Source organism: Solanum lycopersicum, chromosome 1 (genome assembly GCF_036512215.1).
Source record: "Solanum lycopersicum chromosome 1, SLM_r2.1".
Taxonomy (NCBI): Eukaryota; Viridiplantae; Streptophyta; class Magnoliopsida; order Solanales; family Solanaceae; genus Solanum; species Solanum lycopersicum.
The window spans coordinates 14,665,370-14,676,789 of NC_090800.1; the positions used below are offsets into that span (position 1 = coordinate 14,665,370).

The window sequence follows — 11,420 nt, forward strand, 5'->3', positions numbered from 1 at the left end:
AAAATAACTTTTTTTGGTAGTTCATTTGTTATTTATTTGAATTTCCAAAAAATATATTTTAATGATCAACCACCTAGTTAATAACCAATGACACGTTCTTGATAATCTTTTATGTGATTAGAGCTAAAAATCACTCAAAGAAATAATTTTAATAAATTAAGATAAATTGATTGTGACTATGATTTATTTTTTTCAAAATTATATGAGTGAGGGAACATTATGTGAATTAACAGAGTTTTTTTTTTTTGTTTAAATTCACTTAAAATAAAGAGAAAGCACACATATGACAGTAATGATAAAAAAAAAAATATACATCACCTTGAAAGTTGAAACTTTAGTCTAAAAATGCCCAAATCAAAGTTTATTTTAACTAATCAGTTTCTCTTGAGGTACACATACATAGATTTGACTTGTAATAAATATAAAGGGAACATATAAAATGTGAAATAAAAAGATAGATATCACACCTAAGTTTATCAATAAATATTGTTCTAATTAATATTGTGTGTTTTCAAAGAAGATGCTTAAAGAGATATCGATTGAATATCCTTTATTTATAGTGAAAGCATTGATGGAAATCATGACATCTATTGCTCGAGCCTCAACTGCTAATCATGGTTCCCACTCTTCTTGTTCTTCAGCAACTTTTTGTGCCACATTGCTCTCTTTGGCTCGGCAATATCATTTTATGTGACCTATGTTTCCACCTCGATAACATCTAAGAAGCCTCTTGTCATAATAGTTAGAAGACTCTTCCTTTTTCAGGATCACCTAAGGATCGAGTGTGTGACATACCTCTTGATTTTCCTTTGAATTTGTTCTTGTTAGCTAGAAGAGCATCTCCTTCTACCTCTTTGACAAACACACTAGCCAACTGCTTTGCTAGTAATTCGAGTTACGACAACAAATTTTCAGATTCCTCCAATGATGGTTGTTGATCCCATCCTTTAATCGACGTCATAGACGGGATATATTCAGGCTTCAAACAAGGAATGAAAATTCTTTTAATTCTTGCTTCATAAATAGCCTCATCTGGATTCAACAAACATATATAAGATTATAAGTTCTTAATCTTCAATAAATACTCTAAGATAGAAAGATTACCTTGAGTTGTGTTAGCCAATTCATTCTCCAATATCTGCAACCGAGCTTCATTCTTCTTGTTGAATAATTGATCGAGGGTCTTCCATATATCTTGAGCCGATTTACACTTTATAATGTACTCAAATAAATCGGAGGAGATTGTCCTCTTCATAATGAACTGTCTTCGCATGAACCTTCTTCCATTACTTGTATGCACTACTATTTTCCAGTCCGTCAGCAAGAGGACTTGTGTCATTCCCATTAACAACATCTCACAAATCCTCTCCCACAAAGTATGCTTCCATACATGTCTTCCATACCTTGTAATTAGACTAATTAAACAACTCCATCCTTAGTCCATTAACACGATCGCTAAAATTCATATAGACAAAAAAGTTGAATCTACCTCCAATCCGATCTTGAAATAACAACCACAAGTCAATCCATGGTTATGGCTCTAATACCATGTAGATAATAGCAAAATAAAAATGTTATTCGGGAAGCCTTCTGCTACCCCAAGATCATTAACTAAGATAGAAAGATTCTACTAAGGAAGTGGAAGCTAGTAAGGAGAATAAATATTTGGAATAGAAGAACTTTGATATAGAAGAAGACTACTTGATTTTGATTGATTACAAATGACTATGGCCACCCCTATTTATACTAGTATAGGGATGCTTCTAGAAATTATTCTAGAAAGATCTACAAGAAAAATCTAAATAAACTTATCTTCTAACTACCTAACAAGAATCTAGATATTTCTACAATTATAAATATCTACTTCTCTAGAACATCAACGCAATTCCTAATTATATGAAGTACTTAAGGTATTACTCTTTATAACTCTAGAAAGTTCTATTAAATATCTAAGATTATTTATACATAAAAAAAATCATCTTTATTTTTCACAGAAAGTTATCCAGACTTGTTCATAAGTGATGATTATGAATTACATAAATGGATGTTTGAGGTTTCAAAACTCTAATATAATAGAGGAGTGTTCAATATTAGATGTTTTGAATAGGTTTCAATTTGGTAACAGGAAAAATGTAAGAAGAATAGTAAATAATATCTTCTATATCATTAAGTCACTAGATTAAGAGAAATCTGTCTCTTCCTTTCATCCGTAGTGGTGAACTAATATTCTGGACCAGATAGTCAAACAATGTATCAAATATAGTTATCACACAATATAAGAGAATTCATTTTATCTCCATTAGGATAAAATAGTAAAGACGTTGTTGTTTATTGGGTGAGTTTCTTTTCCTAATTACTCAAGAGATTTATTTCGTCCACAAAGAATTATGCTCTAGTTACAACAAGTTTTTTTTTTTTTTCTAAAAATTCTCCTTTCATGTCCCAAAGAAGACACCATAGATTGTGTCTAATCATATAAGATTAAATAAAAAAAAACTTAAATATATTATGTATATAGATGAACCGTGTTCAAATTAACAACAAGGGAAGCAAAATGAATTCCCTGTTTAAAACGGATACTGTACCATAGTACAATGGTATGGTATTATGAAAGAGAAGCATGTTAGCTATAATACGGCCAAAACATTATTTTGTTGATTTTGAATTTGTGTTTTGTACCCGATGATATTCTTGCCCCTCATTCTTCATTTGTTCATATGGAAATCTTAATTAAGTGCAACTAAATAAGATAAATGACCACTTTGATAGCATTTACATCCTTGTTCATTGTTAAAACTGGAGGGAAACATGAGTTTCACTTAATATGGATCAAAAAATTGTTAGCTTGTACATTTCTTATGTTTTCTATACGAACATGTAGAAAGAGATTTGTGAAATATGCGGTTACATAGTTTTCGTAGAAGCAACCATTACATGCTATCAGTGTTAAAATGTTGACGTGCATTAGTAAGTTTTTTTTTTTTTCATTTTAGATTAAAGGGTTGGACACTTAGTTAGAAAAGCTGAAATCCATGACTCTCTAATCCGTACTTTCTTTATCACCTTGTCGATATCAATATGTTTTTTGTAAACCTCAAACATATATATTTTTTATGCACTCATAGTCCTCTTCTTGTTTTTAAAAAATTCTTCTTTTCTCCTAATTTCATGCATTTTGTGCTGGGTTATGCAGATGCACAAAAGGATTGTTATTGTAAAAAATTTTATATAGGGGAGAGGGCAGTTTCTTCATCATGTTGATTGGAAAATGAGTACTCAGGGTGCAAGTTACATGCCTCTACAAATATTTTTCACAATACTCTACCACAAAAGAAATGTATGAAATTTCAAAGTGGGCATTGTATGGGCATTATATTAACTAGTATAAGGAGGTACAATTCGGGGGAAAAAAGAGGCCTACATGTTTACGAAACACTTGTTCTATCATCAGGCGGCAAAAAATATGGATGTCCAATTAAAAAGACTGTCTCTTCTAGAGCTTTGTCAACCAAATTCATGTGGTCTGTGACTCAAGGAAATCTAAGCAAGCCTGGAACTCAAATTTGAAATCATTTTCCCGAGAAGAGTTCCCATGATGAGCAGATGGGCCCACTTGGTTTATCCTGTCGATCCTAAGACAATTACACTTTCTTTTCTTAGGTAGATATCTCTTTTTCCCACTTTGTACCTCCTTTTCCAACGTAATACAATGCCCACCTAAAAACTAACCATGTTTCTTTAGTTGCACAATACACTCACTAATCTTTGTAGAGGCATATAACTTGGACCTTTAGAATGTTCATTTGCTTCTCAACGTGATGATGAAATTACCCTCTTGCCATTTCACATTTTTCAGTACACCAATCCATATGTGTTTCTTTACAACAGCCCAACACAAAATATCTAAAAATGAATTTCAGAACAGATTTTTTGAAACGTGAAGGGAGGACTATGTATGCTTAGAAGATACATTTAGTAGTATGCTTGCCTTCAATAGTTAACCCTTGTATTGGATAGGTTATACAAATAGCATGTCAAGTTATGTTCCTTCGTCTCTGTCTCTTGCTTATTCTATTCATTTCCCTCGTCTCTATTTACATTAATGTGTAATATCTGTTCTATAGCTTCTTATACTATACTTTCTTTCCTTCTCTATAGTATATGCGTGATTTAGCTTTTGAGCTCCGCCGACCTATGTCTAATGATTACTTCTTATTTCTATTCATACTACACTTCTACCCCTTGCATATCATAGTATGACTTCATCCCATTAAGATATGCCTCGTATGGAGCAACTTTTGGATTGGGAATTTTCGGTGAACCGCTGAAATTTTTGTATGCTAATCTTCCTCTATTTTAACTAGTACTAGTTTTTATTTTGCTTTCAAATAGGGTTTGTTCAATATTTTTATTTTTCCTTGTACTCCTATTTTGATTAGATGCTCAAATATCGAATAAAACCATAACTTTTGTCATATATTTTCATCATTATTTTTTCTATCCTCTATTCTATTCTTGTAGACCCTCATGGTAAAATGTATTTTCTTGTATGCTTTTACTTCTTTGCCCCGACCCATAGCTTCCTTGAATCTTTTATGTCTTACTTGATTGAGTGGATGCTTCTTGTGGTGGTTGAGATTGTTTTGAGATAGTTTTTCCCATTGAAATGCTTTTTAAGTGAAAGAGTTGACTTAAGTCTACATCCCCAAAATCTGATGTCGTACAAATTATTCATAGCTCAGATAGGTCCATATTGGTCTAGTAGAATTGTTGGTTCTGATTGTGAGTTCCTTAACTTGAGTTTGTTCGGTTAGGCATTTTATCTTTGATGTTTCGGCCAATGTTTGACTTCGGTCAATGTTCTCGCTAAACGTAATCGGATGAGAATTCTAAGTTTGTATGTCCAATTTTGAGCTATCCATTATATACAAAATTTCAGTCATAATGTCTTAATCACTTAATTCATTGGGAGTATCATAATACTGATTTGGACGAGTAGCCTAATACTGATTTGAACTAGGGTTCAGCGTACCCAAAGGGTCCCAGAATTACTAGACACGTAGGTTGTAAGTTCCCTTTGTGGACATCAATTTAGTGATCATGCAAACATGCCTTTATACCTATGGAAGGGTATATTGGGTTCTCTTAATGGGGCGTATAAATCGGACTCCACATTTAGATCATATTTTTTTTATTATCGTTATTAGAAGCTTCCACAGTTTTGTTAAGCTCTATTGCATTGACCATTTAACAATATATTCAGTATCGAGAATCAACATGTTATAAATTGTCCATTGCATCAAATTAGCTAAAAATTCAGTATATATCATGTTTAGATTATTATACTTGCTTTTGTGTTTGTTCAATTTTGTTTCATTTCAACTTTACTCTATCCTACATGATCAGTACCTTCAAGTACAGACTCATACGTTCACTATATCTTCTCATGATGTAGGTTCAGGTTCTTTACATCCTTATCGCGCTTAGATTGATTTCCGATCTCCATTTTTGCAGATTCAGCGGTGAGTCTCATTCTAAAAGGACAAATAGTTATTAGGTTCTCTTCAGTATTTAGTACTTTTATTTTAGTTTTGCTAGACTTAGTTGGGGCCTGTCCCAGCATTTCAAGTCAGTTTAGAGGATATTTTCAAATATAGTTAGTTTAAGCTTAGCATTGAGATATTATCTTCTTTGTATTAAACTCGTCAGTATTTCAAATTTTTAGCAATAGTATATGGGTATTTTTCATATTTGTATTTAAAGTATGATTTAGCTTCCACAACAGTTTATATTCTTTAGTATGCCCATGATCATGCCAATAGGGTTTGGGATCACTTGTTGTCCTAAGTCCCGTGTCCGCGTCTTGGGGGTATCTCGGGGTGTGACAAACTTTGTATCAGAGCAATTGGTTTAAGTTTCCTAGGATTTATGAAAAATCGCACTAAGTAGAGTCTTTTTCATGGGTGTGAAGTGAACCACATCTAATGAGAGGGAGGCTATGAAATGTCATAGGAAAATTTGACTTTGTTGTTAGTCTTATCGTGCGCAAGGTATGATCGAATTCCATTCTAACATGACGCTATATATTTCAAATCATGCCTCCTCGTAGAGCTAGCACTATGAATGCAAATACAAGGAATGCAAACGCAGCTGCTCTAATCCTATATCACAATGTCCCCAATGATGAATTCAGGAATGCCATTCAGATGTTGGCTCACAGTGTCGCCAACCAATACAATCAGCGGGTTCAAGCTCATGTAAATGAAAATGGTGGATGAATGAATCCTCTTGAGTTCATAGTATTACAAACTAATGAGGATCGCTAGAATTTCTTAGATGTGATCAAGAAGATCTCTGAGGTTATGTAGGTTATTAGGAATGATCTGCTTGAGTTGGCATCATTCCTCCTGAAGAATGTGGCTCATACCTGGTTCACTTAGTGGAAGGACATTAGGGGTACAAATGCAGCTCCTATTACTTGGAATTGCTTTAGTGAGACCTTTCTTGACAGGTTTTTTCCAATAGAGTTGAGAACAGCGAAATCACAGGAATTCATGAACTTAAGGCAGAGTAACATGATAGTCCAAGAGTATGGGATTAAGTTTAACTAACTCTCCGGTTATGCTCCTCATATGGTTGCTAACTTAAGGGTTCATATAAATAAGTTTTTGCATGGAGTGTCAGATTTTGTGAAAACAAAGTGCAGAAATGCTATGTTAGTAGGAGAGATTAGCATGTCTAGGATTATGACTCATGCCCAACAGGTTGAGGGGGATAATCTTAGGGAATAGGCCACAGATAAGAAGATGGCTGGGACTGGGAACTATGACTATTCTCAGCAGAAATTAGGTGGTGGAAATCGCTTGTAGAGTCATCAGAAGTTTTTTGCCCTAACTCCTTCACCAGCTAGTGTTCCATCCTTCAAGAACAGGTTTGACTAGAAGGTTAGAGCACCAGGCTCTAAGTCTCAAGGAAGTGTTTCAAGCACCAAGTCTTACCCCACTTGCCCTAAGTGTAGTAATAACCATCCAGGTGAGTGCCATGTAGGAAAGGAACATTTTTTTGGTGCGGTTACCCTAGTCACAGGTTAAGGGATTTTCCTTCTAGACAAGATCAAGGAGGTGGTAATAGTAGATCTCAGTCTACAACTTCAGCAGCACCAACAAGTTGCCCGACTCATTAGGGTAATTCATCTAGTACAGGTGGTGGTCAGCACCAAAAAAGGTTGTATGCTCTTCAAGCTCACCAGGATTAGGAAGGTTCTCCTCATGTAGTCACTGGTACGTTACGAGTCTTTGACCTTGATGTGTATAAATTATTAGATCCAGGGGATACTCTTTCCTTTGTTACTTCTTACCTTGTAGTCCGAATTAATGTCAATCCAACAACTCTCTCTAAACCTTTCTAAGTCGCTACTCTAGTTGGTGACCCAACTATAGCTAGACGGGTAGACAGAAATTTCCGTGTCATGGTATCTCAGAAAGTCACCTCAGCAGATCTCTTAGAGTTTAAAAATGGTATACTTTGATGTCATTCGAGGCATGGATTGGTTAGATTCCTATTATGCCTCAGTCGATTGTAGAACTAGGATTGTTCGTTTTCAGTTTCCAAATGAACCAATCTTAGATTGAAAGGATAGTAGCTTAACGCCTATGAGTCAACTCATTTCTTAACTTTAGGATAGAAAGATGATCTTTAAAGTTTATCTTTATCATCTAGTTTGGTTTAAGGATTACAACTCTTAAATCTGAACTCTTGAGTCAGTTCCAGTATTCAGTTAGTTTTCAGAAGTGTTTCGAGAAAATCTTTCCAGAGTTCCTCCTGAAATGGAAATCTACATTGAAATTGATCTCCTTCTAAATACCCAGCAAGTTTCTATTTCTCCTTTTTGAATAGATCCAGCAAAGCTTAAGGAAATGAAAGAGAAGTTTAAAGGACTTCTATATAAGGGCTTTATAAGACCTAGTATTTCACTATGGGGTGCACCACTGTTGTTCATAAAGAAGAAAGATGGTTCTCTCAAAATGTACATTGACAATAGGTAGTTGAACAGGTCAGAATCAAGAGTAAGTATCCTATCACCAGGATTGATGACTTGTTTGACCAATTTCCGAGTGATTGTCACTTTTTCAAGATAGACCTCAGATCGGGTTATCATCCGCTCAGAGTAAGAGATAATGACATTCAAAAAGCAGCCTTCAGAACTCTTGTGGTCAGTATGAATTTGTAGTTATGTTGTTTGGACTAACTAATGCTGGTATAGCTTTCATGGATTTAATGAATAGGGTGTTACTTGGAATTTTTTGTTATCCTCTTTATTGATGATGTCCTCATTTACTCTAGGAAAGAGGAGAAACATGCAAGTCATTTGAAAGTTGTTCTGTAGACTCTCTCATATTGCCAGTTATTCACTAATTTTAGCAAATATGATTTCTTGATTCAATCCGTTACTTTTCTTGGCAATATTATATCCCGCGAGGAAATCCATGTGGATCCGAAGAAGATAGAAGCATTGACACAATGTCCAAGACCTACCTCTGCTACAGATATCATGTGTTTCTTAGGTCTAGTAGGATATTATAGAAGGTTTATGGAAGGATTTTCATCCATAGCCTCACCATTGAAAAGGTTGACTTAAAAATTGCTCAAATTTCAACGATCAGATGAATATGAGAAAAGCTCTGCAGAATTGAAAACTAGATTCACTGCACCTCCTATCTTGACTCTACTAGAGGGTTCTGATGGTTATTTGATCTATTGTGATGCATCCAAAGTTGGCCTTTGTTTTGTGTTGATGCAACGAGATAACGTTATATCTTATGCTTCTAGAAAACATAAGGTTCATGAGAAGAACTATCCAACTCATGACCTAGATCTTGTAGTAGTGGTGTTTGAACTCAAAATCTGGACACACTACTTGCATGATTTTTATTTAGATGTGTTCACTAACCATAAGAGCCTTCAGTTTGTGTTCACCAAGAAGGAGGTGAATCTTCGCCAGAGGAGATGGCTTGAGTTCCTTAAGGATTATGATTTGATCGTGCATTACTATCCTGGTAAGGCAAATATAGTATTAGCAGATGCTCTTAGTCGATTATCTATGGTAGTGTAGCCAATGTTGAGGAAGAAAGAAAGGATCTAGTGATGGATGTTCACAAGCTTGCTCACTTAGGAGTTCGTCTCGCTTAGAAGTTCGTCTTATGAGCATATCATACAGTGGTTTAACTGTGCAGAATGGGGCATAATCTTGTTTGTTAGTGAAGGTTAAGAAAAAGCAAGACAATGATCCAATATTGCTTGAACTTAAGGGTGCAATCCATAATAAGAGATGAGGTTATCTCCCAAGGGGGAGATGTTACTTCACTACGATGGTACATTGTGTGTTCCTGATGTTGGCGAGTTGAGACAACATATTGTTGTAGAAGCCAATTACTCCAGATATTATATTCATCAAGGTCCCACTAATATACTCGATCTAGGGAAGTGTATTGGTTGAATGGCATGAAGGGGGATATAGAAGATTTTGTTAGTAAGTTCCCCAATTGCCAACAAGTCAATATAGAACATAAGAAACAAGGGGGTGTGACTCAAGAGATCGACATTCCTACTTTGTATGGGAAGTTATCAATATGGATTTCAGAACAAGGTTACGACGTACTCACAGAAAGCATTACTCCATTCGGCTTACAAAGTCTTCTCGATTTTTGGAGGTCAACACTACAAATTCAAAAGAATACTATGCCAAGCTTTACATTAATGAAATTGTTAGATTGCATAGGGTTCCTTTGTCTATCATCTAAAATAGAAGACTACAGTTTTTCTCCCATTTCTGGAAGTAATTGTAGAAGGGTCTTGGTACATAGGTTAACCTTAACACAACATTTAATCCGCAGACAAATGGATAGGCAGAGCGTACTACTCATACCCTAGAGGATATGTCGAAAGCATGTGTGATCGATTTCTAGGGTAGTTGGAATAATCACCTTCCTCTTATTGAGTTCGCCTACAACAACAGCTACCATTCTAACATTCAAATGGACCCTTATGAGGCACTGTATGGGTGTATATGTAGATCTCTTGGTGGTTAGTCTTATATAGGTGAAGTAACTTAAATAGGTCAAGATTCAGTCCATTATGCTATGGAGAAAGTGCAAATCATTAGATATACACTTAAGGCAACCAAGATTTGTATAAAATCATATGAAGATACAAGGAGAAGGGAACTAGAGTTCAAAGTTGATGATTTGGTTTTCCTGAAAGTGTCACATATGAAAGGGGTTATGACGTTTGGCAAGAAAGGGAAGCTCAATCCTAGACATGTAGTCCCATACAAGATCTTGAAAATGGTTGAGAAAGTGTAATATGAGTTAGAGTTTCAAACAGTCTTTGTAGCAGTGCATCTGGTCTTCCACATCTTGCTCCTGAAGAACTATGTGGGTGACCCAACCTCGGTATTGCCATAAGAGAGTGTTAAGGTAAAAGAAACTCTTTCTTATGAGGATGTACCAGTGGAGATTCTTGAACTTCAAGTTAGAAGGTTGAGAAACAAAAAAGTTAGTTCAATCAAGGTTTTGTCGAGGAGTCAGTCCATAGAGGGAGCTACTTGGGAAGTAGAAGTAACCATGAAAGCCAAGTATTCTCACCTATATCCTTCCTATTCCTCTCTAGGTTGAGGCAATAGTTCCTCTTCAATTTTCAGTCATTCATGTACTAATTTAGTCTTAAAATCATGTTCCGTCCGTTTGTACTTGCATTTTAAATGTATTTTCATGTTCATGGAACTCAGTTCTATTAGAAATTTAGTTCTCAGTGTTTACTAGTAGGGATTTCACCTCTCTCTGTGTATTTCACCTAGTTTAGTCTTCATTAGAAGAGGAATGTTCCCAGGGGGGGGAGATAATGTAACATCTCTTATCAAAAACAGACAAAAAATTGGCTTTTCAGAAATCTGCACGTGAAATCGATGATCAATATTGATTGATTGTATTCTGATCTACGCCCCGTATTGCACATCCGTCGTTTGTAACTGAACCTCTCTCATGACGCAACCCAAAAAAATTCACTAAGTGTCGATCCACGAACAGACCTATGGTCCGTAAGTCAGACTATGATCCGTAGACTGTGTCTGTGTATCAACACCCCATTTACCTAGCCTATAACATGAACCACATTTGACCACTACGGTCTGTAGATGGACCCATAGACATAGGTCAAAATTAGCACATAGTTAGACGGAAAATATTGTCGAGTCAACTTCATATATTCATAACTCTTAACACAAAACGAATTAGGTGTCTAATGAACTTTAAATAGATAGATAATTAAATTATCTTTCCGTAGGCACATAGTTCTTTAAAATACAACCTCTAAGTAAGACATTATGCCCATTTTTGTTATGTCATGTCAAGCAGACCCAGCCT

The 11,420-nt window shown here is 35.3% G+C and overlaps 1 long non-coding RNA gene across 1 annotated transcript; it reads right to left on the bottom strand.

Moving 5' to 3' along the window:
• Positions 1-390: 390 nt before the first annotated feature.
• LOC104647162 (uncharacterized) lies at positions 391-1,692 on the bottom strand. The gene is made up of 2 exons (XR_011213658.1): positions 1,105-1,692; positions 391-1,032 (listed from the first exon to the last, which is right to left on the bottom strand). It is a non-coding gene; the product is annotated as an uncharacterized lncRNA (long non-coding RNA).
• Between the last annotated feature and the right edge of the window lie 9,728 nt (positions 1,693-11,420).